Source organism: Sus scrofa, chromosome 8, assembly GCF_054392235.1.
Source record: "Sus scrofa isolate SSC_HxYL_T2T_F1_AM1 chromosome 8, Sscrofa_HxYL_maternal_Yorkshire_Landrace_v2.0, whole genome shotgun sequence".
Classification (NCBI taxonomy): domain Eukaryota; kingdom Metazoa; phylum Chordata; class Mammalia; order Artiodactyla; family Suidae; genus Sus; species Sus scrofa.
Genome location: NC_139390.1, coordinates 122,349,282 through 122,362,657, shown reverse-complemented (window position 1 = coordinate 122,362,657; position 13,376 = coordinate 122,349,282). Strand labels below are relative to the sequence as shown.

Below are 13,376 nucleotides of genomic sequence, written 5' to 3'. Positions count from 1 at the left end.
TCTGTCCTATTCCACTGATCTATATGTCTGTCTTTGTGCCAGTACCATGCGGTTTTGATGATTGTTGCTTTGTAGTATAGTCTGAAGTCCGGGAGCCCCATTCCTCCAGCTCCATGTTTCTTTTTCAGGATATCTTTGGCTATTCTGGGTCTTTTGTGCTTCCAAACAAACTTTAGAATATTTTGTTTGAGTTCTGTGAAAAATGTCCTTGGTAATTTGATAGGGATTGTGTTGAATCTGTAGATTGCCTTGGGTAGTATAGTCATTTTGATAATATTAACTCTTCCAATCCAAGAGCATGGCATGTCTTTCCATCTAGTTCTGCCATCTTTGATTTCTTTCATCAGTGTCTTATAGTTTCTAAAGGACAGGTCTTTTGTCTCTTTAGGTAGGTTTACTCCATGACTCTTTACTTTAACTTATAGAAGATGCTATGACTTATGTATTCTTCTTAGTCTCAGTCTTTGCCCAGTCAGCTGAGTATAAATAAATGGCTTCGAGGACTTTTCCCAGTAAGAAAATCTCCAGAATCCCACAATAGAAAACAATGTTCCTTTTACCACCCTGTAATACTGTCAATCTTAGACCACTCAGAAATAGACTAACCCTGATGCACAGACAGGGCAGAGGCCTGGGCCACTTGGGCAGGAGACTGGAGTGAGAGAGGTGCTGTGAGCATCATGGGCTGAAGTTCCCCCAAGTGAACCCCCAGTACTTTCCTCACTGCTGTGGTGCTTGAGAGGGTTATGGAAATGTGTTGTGAAGTGTGGCCAGCAGACCAGGGTCAAGGAGATGAGGGACAGTGGGTTAGGTTGGAGATGGGGAGGTTTAAGGGAGGAGCCTTCCATCTCTGTAACTATGAGTCCTGGTCGATGGTGATGTGACCACTGTGCAGACTGAGTTTTGGGAACCAGGTGATGGAGTGTGTTCTGAGACGTGGCAAGGCGGGGTGGGGTGGGGTGGGGAATGGAGTAGTTTTTATGTTTCTTTTTTTTTTCCTGTAATCACACTACATCTATGAGTCTACTTCTAGCTGTAATAATCCAAACATAATGAGAGTTTACTGCCCAAGGCTCTATAGCCAATATACTGTTAGCTATTTCCTTCTCTTTTACAGGAGAAAGTAGGTTGTCATAAGGTTATCGTAAATGTAATTTTGTAATGATGGAGTGAGATAATCACTTTCCTACTGCCCCAGCATGCCCCTACAAACACATACACTTAAAACAGAGCTTTTAAATTGAAGTGGACTCTAACCAATTCAAACACACATGTCCTCCAGTCCTAGAAATACCCGCTGTGAATCCAAGTCTGTGAAACCATCAGGCCACAGGATCTATAGAGCATGGATTTCAGAAGCAGGCACACCTGAATTAGCAACCAGACTCTGCCACTTACTAGCTGTGTGACCCTGGGTGAATTACTTAACCTCTCTAAGTCGAAGGTTCCTGGTCCGAAAACCAGGGATAGTACTGACCTACCAACACTGTTGTTTTTCCTGGAAAAGTAACTGAAAAAATGCTGCTTAGTTGTCTAACTTCCTTCCCCTTTCTGCAAATAAAGGCCAAGGAATAAGTAGTGTATGCCAAGTGCCAACACCCAGTCAATTGCAGATACATTTTCTTTCCCTTCTGGAAACATGTCACTGTCTTTCATTAAAAACTACGGTTGTGGAGTTCTTGTTGTGGCTCAGGGGGTTAAGAACCTGACACTGTCCCTGAAGATGCAGGTTGGATCCCTGGCCTCCCTCAGTGGATTAAGAGTCTGGCATTGCAGCAAGCTGTGGTGTGGGTTGCAGATGCGGCTCAGATCTGGTGTTGCTGTGGCTGTGACATAGGTGGTAGCGTGGTAGCTTTGACCCTAAAAAGAAGAAAAGAAAAGAAAAAAAAAAAAAAAAAAACTATAGCTGTGGAGTTCCCTGGTAGCCTGGTAGTAGTTAAAGATTCAGTGTTGTCATTATTGTGGCTCAGGTTTGATCCCTGACCTAGGAACTTCTGCATGCTGAATGCATGGCTAAAAAACTATAGCTTTTTTTTCAAAAATAAGATATCTCAAGTGTTAGAACCATCTAAAACTCTTTAAATTTTTTTAGCTTTTGGCTGAAAATGACAACCACTAAGTTATACACAAAAGTTTAATGTAAAAGGATTGAAACAAGACAATGGCAGAGTGACATAGAAACTAGATTTCAAAAGAAAAAAAAATCATGTATGGTTCAGAGAGAATACAAAATCAAAATAATGGGCAAAAATAAAAATGTTGTAAATTTATAAAAATTTTATTTATAATTTTATACATAAAAATAAACATTTTATTTTTAATTGTTTGAAAACTAAAAAAAATCCAAGTTTCAAAGTCTTCAAAAGAATATTTACAACTGTATAATCAAACAAATAATTTTTTGGCTTGAACAGGATGTACAACCTTTTTTTTTAAATAATGGATGTAAACAGTTTAATATTTAAAATATTGCGTATCTTATGTTTTAATTGAAAAATTAACTATTAAAAATAATTCAAGTAGTTCCTGCTGTGGCACAACAGAATCGTCAGCATTCTGGGAGCACTGGGACGTGGGTTGATTTCTGGCCTAGCACAGTGGGTTAAGGATCCAGCATTGCTGCAGCTGCAGATTGGGTTCAGGCTGTGGCTCAGATCGCTTCCCTGGCCCAGGAACTCCATATGCTGTGGGGCAGCCAAGAAAGAAAAAAAAATCAATGTTTTTATTTTTTACTTATTTATTTAAGTTCTTTTTTTCTTTTTCTTTCTTTCATTCTTTTTTTTTTTTTTTTTTTTTTTTGATATTGTTTTGTCTTTTGAGTGCCACACCTATGGGCATATGGAGATTGCCAAGCTAGGGGCCTAATCCAAGCTATAGCTGCCGGCCTGCGCCAGAGCCACAGCAATGCCAGATCTGAGCTGTGTCTGCGACCTACACCACAGCTTAGGGGAACGCAGAATCTTTAATCCACTGAGCAAGGCCAGGGATCGAACCCACAACCTTATGGTTCCTAGTTGGATTCGTTTCCACTGCACCATGAGGAGAACTCCAAAATCAGTGTTTTTAAAATGAGAATATTTAGCTATTAAACTATTCCACTCCCAGAGATAAATTCTGATCCCGAAAAAATGGCCCTGGAAAGGTGAGGTCAAGCCTGCTAACTACACCCCATGAAGACCCCTCTCTCCAGCCCCCAACTCTGGGCAGGGTTAGGATGTAGCTCTGAGCTTTGATTCTTTTGAGGGGTAATGGTGGCAACAGAATCTAGTTTTCTAGGAACTTCTAGAGCCAGGCCCTGCTCTCATTTAGAAGTAAACTCCAACCCGGTTAGGTGATTGTATCAGGGGAAAAAATGAAAAACGCTACTCTCTGCTGAAAAACTTTTCACATCTCAGTCAAATTATAGGACAATAAAAAGGCATTTTGCTTTAAAGTCATGTATTGATCATTATTTATTGTATATACTTGATATGAATATTCTCTGCCTAATATATCACATTATGTTGCTATCAGATATACTACTTCATTGCTGTTTGTCCTAAAAATCTTCGATTAAGGTTCAAATGTGTCACTGAAAGTTTTTATTTCAATTTAGAATTTCACTTTACTGGTAGAGAGTAATTTATGAGCTTACACCTTATTTTGTGGAGACCAATTTACATATATATTGTTTTCCTTTTTAACGGCATTTTCCCCAAAGCCTGTACCAATATTTGAATTGTCCTTGGCAGTCATTTAAGGTCCTGTGAGGGTTCCAGGACACTAGGGCCCTGGGTCCAGATCATAGTGATTAGAGATACATTTTGAGATTTCTTCCAGTTCTCTTAAAGAACATCTCTATCTTTGGCCAATTAGAACACCAACTCTGAGCCTTTTTTTCCTATATTTATACCAAATAAACCCAACCCTCCTTGATTAAAAACAAAGATGGGCATCTGATCTGTGAACTCGACCAGCCTGATTATTTTTTTTCTTGAGAATTTGAGCCGAGAGACTCAGGCTGGGGATCATGTGCTGGTGGTCACTAGAGCTGCAAGGTCCTGTTGAATGAGAGACTCTGACGGCTATTGAGGAGCACACACAGAGAACCAGGCTGCAGACAAGGCAGGGAAAACAGAAGAATGTAGGCCAGAGAACCTGTAGCCCAAGAACAGCTGCAGAGTCTGGAAGCCTTTTCCGTTTCCAAGTCTAATTCCCCATGGGGCTCAACTGTCCTTCCTGTCTTGAATTCCATGAGGAGCTGCTATATAATGAATTCTCTTTTACATCAAGTAGGCAGAGTGAGGTTCTGATCTTGCAACCAAATGAGCCTGAAGCCCGAAGCCTTATTGTTTTAGAAATTCTACCAGTCTCACTCTGTTCATAGCAAGGGAGTATTTGATAACAACATCTTCTTTGAAATACTTCCACCCAAGATTTCTGGATTCATTCTTCTGAGACTAACAACATTTAAAACTCAATGTTAATTATAGTATTGGATTAGATATATATGGCCTTAGAGAAAAATCAGACCATCATATTTTGTAATTTAATTCCTTTGAAGAGAGCGAGTTATAAAATTTATGACTCACTTTACATTTGCCCTACACTTTTCAATGTGAAGATGCTTCATTTTCCTTGAAGAAGAAGAATGGCAGCAATTGGATGGCTTTGCCTGCTCCTGGCATCTGTTCACATTTACCATCTTCCCCAAGCTTATTCTTTTCATGGCAGTTTTCCCCTTCTAAACACTGTTAAACAAGTTCTGGGGGCAGTAGCATTTTTGTCCAGCTTCAACTTCTTTGGGATACAGCAAAAGACTACTTCTTTTCTTTCTCTCCCTCTCCCTCCCTCCCCCTCCCTCCCTCCCCCACTTCCTCTCTCTCTCCATATACATGGCATGCAGGCCAGAGATCAAACCCATGCCAGAACAACTTGAACCACAGCAGTGACAATGTTGGATCCTTCACCCTCTGAGCCACCAGGGAACTCTACAAAGGACTATTTCTGCTATGAAGTCCGTTCATTTACCTTTTAACCTAAGGGATAGGTATAAGTAAAATGAATTTGGGGAGATACATAAATAGGAAAATGAACAATATGTAATAAAAATAATTGCAGCAAAGAAATGAGTTAAGAATTCACTTTGTGGGGAAAATACACATGACTGCATAGGTTCTCAAGAATGTCCTTACAGCCAAATGGAATAGCTTGAAATTTCCTGTGTGATCATTTATCTTTCTGGGCATCTCTACAAATATGGTCTTTCATAGCCAAGGTATGTGTTTTTTGACAGCCACAATTAGGATGCTTCCACCCTTGCCCTAGTGAACACCACTCTCTCCCTCTACGTCTCTTGTTAATGAGCAATGTTATAGAGAGAGCAGTAAACATTATGGTTACCAGCAGGCTCTAATGCCAAACTGTTTTGGACTGTAGTTCCACCACTGAATAGCTGTGTGACCTTGCTGCAGTGGGACTCTTCACCTACTGTGCCACAGAGGGAACCCCCTGACATGTTAGGTTTTAATCTCCATTCTCCTGGCCTATCCTAGGGTTAATGTGATGAGTAAAAAAGGATTGACTCAGGAGTTCCCATTGTGGCTCAGGGGTTACAAACCTGACTAGTATCCATGAGGATGCACCTTTGATCTCTGGCCTTGCTCAGTGGACTAAGGATCTGGTGTTGCCATGAGCTGTGGTGTAGGTCCCAGAAGAGGTTCAGATCTGGCATTGTTGTGGCTGTGGTGTAGGCCAGCAGCTGCAGCTCTGCTTCACCCCTAACCTGGGAACTTCCATATACTGCAGATGCAGCCCTAAGGAAAAAAAAAAAAAATTTGATTCATTACCATGCAAAAGGCAACTACATGGTGACAATAATCAGTTTTACAGGTTTGGGGTAGGGGTTGTTTGAGAAAACGAAACCAAATTAAATGACTGTAAGGGATGAAGCTGTCTTCAGTCACAGCCCAAAGTCTGGATAGGACTTAGATGTAATGTAGTCCAACACACACAAGAGTTATGCAATAGATACTTGTTATTTATTGAAAAAAAAAATCTCTCTTCTAGACTTTAAAGAAATCTGAACTGATTGCACCAAGGGTTGACATAAGCTAAGACGACATCTCCTGCCTGGCAGGGAACATTTGGCTCCGTTCCTAGAATCTGAACCTGGGTATAAAATCCAGCCAGTGCTTGCTTTTCCGTCTTTTGAGTTGGTATGTGTTACTTTCATCTTTATTTCATTAAAAATAATAAACTCATTGTATCTCTACAGTCCAGGTGAATCCCTCCCTCTCTGGAAGCTTAAATTGGCTCTTCTGTTGGCAGAATTCATACCTGTTGTTGAAAGACAGAAGCCTCTGCTTCCAGCTTCTGTCACATTAAGAGACAGGAAATCCCTATGGCCAAAAAAAAAAAAAAAAAAAAAAAAAAAAACCTGTTGATAAAAATGCAGAAATGGTCCAGCATTCCTTTCTATCCCTGATGCTGTGTCAAGAGACAGAGGTGCAGACACTCCACAGCTGCAAATTCAGATAAAGCTTGAGCATGGACACTGATCCAGATCCTACATGTTGGAGTTATACCTTCTACGTTAGGCTTGCTTTTCCTATCAGCTACCATTAATTGAATGTTTTCTACATACCAGGCACTGTAATGATGGTGTTATATTTTAACTCATATTTTCTCAGCAACTCTGCAAGACACTTGTTGGTTGTTCTGCATTCTTTAATGAGATGGTCAGTCAGATGAGGCCACAAGAGGAGTCAGACGAGAGGCTCAGGAAGAAACAGAATTCATTACCTTCACAGGAGGCACACCAAGCAGGGACATATGGAAAAAACCAGGGTGGTTGGAAGGCAGAAGACAGGCATGGGGGAGGGGTTATTTATTGGGGTTTCCATGGAAAGGCAAGGCTGGACAAGGTAAATGTTTTAGGGTTGGTGAATTTGAATAATTTCAGTTGGCTGTGGCCTATCGGGTGGTCCCTAGTTGCCTAGCACCTGGCCTGGGGATGATTAAGGCAGAGGAATATTGCCTCTGGGATGTAAATGCCAGATAGAAGAGATAGGGTCTGGAGAGGTTAGTTTGCATATCAAAGTCATGCTCCAGGCTGTGCCCTTTGCCTTCTCTAAGAATGAGCCGGGCCCTGGAGGGTCAGTCTCTCTCCAGCCAGAAACATCACAATATACAGAAAATTATGTATATATAATATATTAGTATTCCTATCCAACAGAAGAGAAAACTGAGGTTCAGAGAGGTTCAGTCAGAGCTCAACTGGTATTTATCAGAGTAGGATTATTTGAAGTCTGACTCCTTAAGTAAAATTCTTCCAAATCACACTGGATCCCTAGATAAAAATTGAGACATACTGCTGGAGTGCTTTGATTTGTTTGATGGATTATTTTGCAGATTGATTGTAGTTAATGTGTGGTTAACCAGAACTGAAGACACTGTAATTAAAAACATTAATCTACTGAGAGTCTTCAACTATTCAATTTTAACAAATTTTATATTTTGTGTTATTTGCACTGGGAAGTAGGGCTTGCTCATTCCATAGATCATATAGCTTGAGCTGTTTATTGTACGATGTTTTGCTTCTTTTTTCGTCTGGGACAGAACAAGTAAAAATCGTCTTCACTGATTTAGGTTATACATAAGGAACTTTCCCACAAAGAGGTCTTACTATTGCATTTCACATCTTCATTTTGGAAAAGGCAATCTAGTCTATGGGAGACACATGTTGAACAGAGGGGCAAAAGTGAACCGTTATAAAGAAGGCGAACTACCTATATGTAGGAAAGATAGTACAATTCAAAATTTAAGACCTTCTGGAGAACAGACTTAATGTTGGAAGCAGGGAAAAAAATCTTTGATGGGAAATCCTAAAACAGCAAATAAACGACTAAGCTATAGATTTTAGGTCAAGCCTAAATCTTAACAGTTGGGAGACTTATTTTTATCTTTTTATTTATTGAATTTATTTTGGTCCTGCTTCTTTCCAAAAGGAGAAAAATCTCAAGAAATGACAATATAAAATAAAGGTAATAAAAGTCTGTTTCTTCCTACTCACAATACTTCTGACACCAAATGTGTGGATTTTCCATGCCAAGCAATTCTCCAGTTTTCTGTAACACCAGCTGGGTTTAATTCATCATGACGCTAACTACCCAGAGTTAACACAGACCCCACAGGCTAAGGGCTCAGTCCTGTAAGGCTGCCCTCAGTGCAGACACCAGTCCCAAGTCTCAGGTTGTCACTGGTACTTCTGACTAACCGCCTATAAATCAGAGGTTTCCATGATCGTCTCCTCTCATTCAAAACTTTGCTAGAATGTCTCACAGGACTCAAAGATATAACTCTACTTACTATTACCAGTTTCTTAAAGGGCTACAACTCAGGAACAGCCAAACGGATATGCATGGAGCAACATATGTGGGAAGAGGTGAGTAGCTTCCATGCCCTCTCCAGACCACCACTCTGCCAGCACGTGGATGCATTCCCCAACCTGGAATCTCCCTGAACCCAAGTCCATCGAGTGTCTTATGGAGGCTTCATTACATAGACACGGCTGATCAAATCTTTGGCTATTGGTGATTAAGTCCGTCTCCTGTCCTTCTCCCCTCAGAAATCCTCAGAGGGTGGGGTTGAAAGTTTCAACCATCTAATTGCACAGCTGGTTCCCTTGGCAACCAGCCCCAATCCTAAGGCTATCTAGGATCCCATCAAGAGCCACCTCATTAACTTAAACACAGGTGTGGTCAAAAGGGGCTTCTTATGAATTACAAAAGACACTCCTCTCACCCTATTATTCAGGAAATTACAAAGGTTTTAGGAGCTCTGTGCCAGGAACCAGAACAAAGACCAAATATCTATTTATTATATCACAACATGTCAGATATGAAAATAGAAGATTGGGACCAGTGAAAGAAGGAAAAGTTAAAATAACTCTTGTGGCAGAATTTAACTCTGAGCTTCCTGGTAGGCACTTTATATATATATATGAATGAATAAATGAATTATTCTTCCAAGTTTATGTGAAAATTTTACTTGTAAATAATATTAAACAAAAATGCCATATGAAGTTTAAAGTATTGGGGAAAATTAATGACAAACATATGTACTCTTTTAAGAAAATTAATAGATTTTTAGAGCAGTTTCTTTGGGGTTTTTTAGGATTTTTGTTTTGTTGTTTTGTTTGCTTCTTTGTTTTTGTTTTTAGGAGTGGACCTGATGCATATGGAAGTTCCTAGGCTAGGAGTCTAATTGGAGCTGTAGCTGCTGGCCTATGCCACAGCCACGGCAATATCACATCAAGCCACATCTTCAACCTACAGTACCGCAGCTCACGGCAACCCCGCATCCTTAACCCACTGAGCAAGACGATGGATACTAGCTGGATTTGTTTCTGCTGTGCCACAACGGGAACTCCCTAGAGCAGTTTTATAGTCGCAGTAAAATTAAATGGAAGGTTTAATTTGGAGATTAAATGGAGAGCTTTGCCATATACTCCATGCCCCACACCTGCATAACCTCCCCCATTATTAACATCCTCCATCAAAGTGGTACCTTTGTTACAGTCAGTGCACCTGCATTGATCATAGTCACCCAAAGTCCAGAGTTTACACTAGGGCTCTTGGTGTTGTACATTCTCCGCATTTTGACAAATGTAAAATGACATGTATTCCCACCATCTTGTATAACACAGAATAGTTCCACTGCCCTAAAAATTCTCTGTGCTCTGCCTCTCTTCATTAACCTGGGGCAACTACTGATCTTTTGACTGTCGCCATAGTTTTTTTGGAGCCACTCTTAAAAGGGAAACTTGATATAGTAAGTTTTCATCAGAAAAGAGAAGACATAAAAATTTTCTCCAAAGAGGCTAAATTTTTTTCTTGGCTCAAAATTCTGTAAGAAACGAATTATTTAATGGGATCAAGATACATACATTAGACAATATCCACAACAATCTTGCAGAAAGTGAAGGTACAGATCTAACTCTATCTTATAATAAACTTATAAAAACTGTAAGTTGAGCTGAGTAAGAAACGTCTTCCATTGCATATTCTTGCCTCCTTTGTCACAGATTAGTTGACCATAGGGGCTTGCATTTATTCCTGGGCTTTCCATCCTGTTACATTGATCTATATTTGTTTTTGTGCCAGTACCATACTGTTTTGATGACTGTAGCTTTCAGTATAATCTGAAGTCCGGGAACCTGATTCCTCCAGCTCCATTTTTCTTTCTCAGGATTGCTTTGCCTATTTGGGGTCTTTTGTGCTTCCATACAAATTTTTAAATATTTTGTTCTAGTCCTGTGAAAAATGCTATTGGTAATTTGATAGGGATTGCATTGAATCTGTAGATTTCCTTGAGTAGTATACATAATAGAAAAAAGTCTCTTCAATAAGTGGTGCTGGGAAAACTGGACAGCTACATGGAAAAGAATGAAATTAGAACACTCTCTAATACCATACACAAAAATAAACTCAAAATAGATTCAGGACCTAAATGTAAGGCTGAATACTAAAAAACTCCTAGAGGAAAATATAGGCAGAACACACTTTGGCATGAATTGCAGCAGTATCTTTTTGGATCCACTTCCTAGGTAATGAAAATAAAAACAAAAATAAACAAATGGGACCCAATTAAACTTAAAAGTTTTTGCACAGCAAAGGAAACCATAAATAAAATGAAAAGACAACCCACAGAATGGAGAAAATATTGGCAAATTAAGCAACTGACAAAGGATTAATCTCCAAAATATACAAACATCTCCTGCAGCTCAATATTAAAAAAAAAAAACCCATTAAAAAATGGGCAGAAGATCTAGATAGACATATCTCCAAAGAAGACATAAAGACATACAGATTGTAAAACAAAAAAACACACATATGAAAAGATGCTAAGCATCACTAATTATTAGAGAAATGTAAATTAAAACTTCTATGAGTTACCCCTTATGCAAACCAGAATGGCCATCATGAAAAAGCCTACAAATAATAAATGCTGGAGAGGGTGTGGAAAAAGGAACCCTCTCACACTGTTGGTGGGAATGTAAATTGGTGTAACAACTATGGAAATCAGTATGAAGTTTCCTCAAAAAACTAAAAATAAATCTACTATATATATATATCCAGCAATCCCACTCCTGGGCATCTACCTGGAGAAAACCATAATTTTAAAAGATACATGTACCCTAGTGTTCACTGCAGTACTGTTTATTTTTTTTTTTTTTTTGTCTTTTTTGTCTTTTGTTGTTGTTGTTGCTATTTCTTGGGCCACTCCCGCGGCATATGGAGGTTCCCAGGCTAGGGGTCCAATCGGAGCTGTAGCCACCGGCCTACGCCAGAGCCATAGCAACGCGGGATCCGAGCCGCGTCTGCAACCTACACCACAGCTCATGGCAACGCCGGATCGTTAACCCACTGAGCAAGGGCAGGGACCGAACCCGCAACCTCATGGTTCCTAGTCGGATTCGTTAACCACTGCACCACGACGGGAACTCCTGCAGTACTGTTTATAATAGCCAAGATATGGAAGCAACCTAAATGTCCATTGACAGAAGAATGAATAAGAAAGATGTGTATAATGGAATATTAATCAGCCATAAAAAAATAAATAATGGCATTTGCAGCAACAAGTATGGACCTAGAAATTATCATACTAAGTGAAGTTAGACAGTGAAAGACAAACATCATATGATATCACTTATATGTATAATCTAAGAAAAGGATACAAATGAATTTATTTGCAGAATAGAAACAGACAAATAGACTTTGAAAAACTTATTACGGAAGAGGACAGGATAGGCTTGGGAATTGGAATATTGCCAGTGAGGTATATGGAATGATTGGCCAACAGGGATTTGCTTTATAGCACAGAGAACTCTACCCAATATTCTCTGATAGTCTATGTGGATGCAGAAAAATAATTTGAAAGAATGGCTGTGTGTACATGTATAACTGAAACACTTTGTTGTACAGCAGAAATTAAAACAACCTTGTAAATCATCTATACTTTAATAAAGCTTTTAAAAAAATAGATTTTAAAAAGAGAGAGAGAGAAGAGCCTGCCAGCTTCTAAGTTAAGTTCCAAGAGACTAACTTGATCCAAGGTTAATACTTGGGAAATCCAGATGAGTTGTTATATAGCACATTCCCTACCTGGACTGGATTCTGTAAATATCATTTATTTTAACAAGTATTTTTACAAGCACTAAAGTTTTGCCTAAAGAATTGGTTTTCCATGTTGCTTGAGAACAGATCCATGTTTCAGAGACCAAAAAGAGTAACTCAATAATTTATTATGACCAGTGAAAAGCTTAACTAGTATTTCCCCCATGTGACAGTGAGATGCAAGAGGATTTTAGACAACTGAATTTACTCAAATACTTTGATAAACCTAAATTGAGATTCAAGATTCCCAGCACAGTATTGTCAGAGATGGATTAGGCATGGAAAAGCTTAAAGCAAGTATTGATAATTGCCTATTTTGGATATAGAGAAAATCTTAGAGAAGCATTAAAACCTTCCCGGCAGTAAAACCTTCCTTTGAGTTGAGGAGATAGTATTTGTTGAGCACTTACTACATGTATATACGCTTAACTAGGTACTTTATGCAATTTACTTAATCTAATTGAGTGAGTTATATGTTAAGAATTCCCAGAGAAATATATTGACTTACTGTATGATGAAAATCAAAGATGAAGTGAATTTTGGAAAATGATTTTCAAGTACTATGATTTTTCAGTGATATCATAGTGTTAAGCTTTTTTTCTGGAAGTAATTAAATACTAAGTTGACTCATTTCTTTTTTTCTTTTTAGGGCTGTACCTGCGGCATATGTTGGTTCCCAGGCTAGGGGTCAAGTCAGAGCTGCAACTGCCAGCCTGTGCCACAGCCACAGCAACACAGGAAACGAGCTCTGTCTGTGACCCACACCACAGTTCATGGTAATGCTGGATCCTTAACCCACTGATCAAGACCAGGGATCAAACCCTCATCCTCATGGATAGCAGTTAGGTTCAATACTACTGAGTCACAATGGGAACTCCAAGTTGGCTCCTTTCTTGAGGCTATGATAAAGACAGTGCTAGGAATTCAATTAAAAATTTTCACTTTTGTTCTTGACACATGGAAATACATATTTTTCAAATTCTCTTGCAGTAAAGTTGGAGCCATGTAACTAGGTAGTGGCCAGTATAGTGCCACAAATTCCCAGGTGTGATTGACTGGATTCTCTCTCTCCATGTGGCTACAGGAGAACTCCAGGAAGACAAAACTACTGGATGGAAGGAGCCCAGATCCCTGAATAGCCACTTGCAAAGGATCATTTAGGAGAGCTGTCCAACCTGCATTAAATTTTTGTACTAACAAAAGGAATTTAATTGTGTT

The 13,376-nt window shown here is 39.3% G+C and overlaps 1 non-coding gene across 1 annotated transcript; it reads left to right on the top strand.

Annotated features, from left to right (window-relative positions):
• The first annotated feature begins 866 nt into the window (after nucleotides 1-866).
• Nucleotides 867-948, top strand: LOC146401018 (small Cajal body-specific RNA 18). The gene has a single exon (XR_014814184.1).
• The last annotated feature ends 12,428 nt before the right edge of the window (nucleotides 949-13,376 follow it).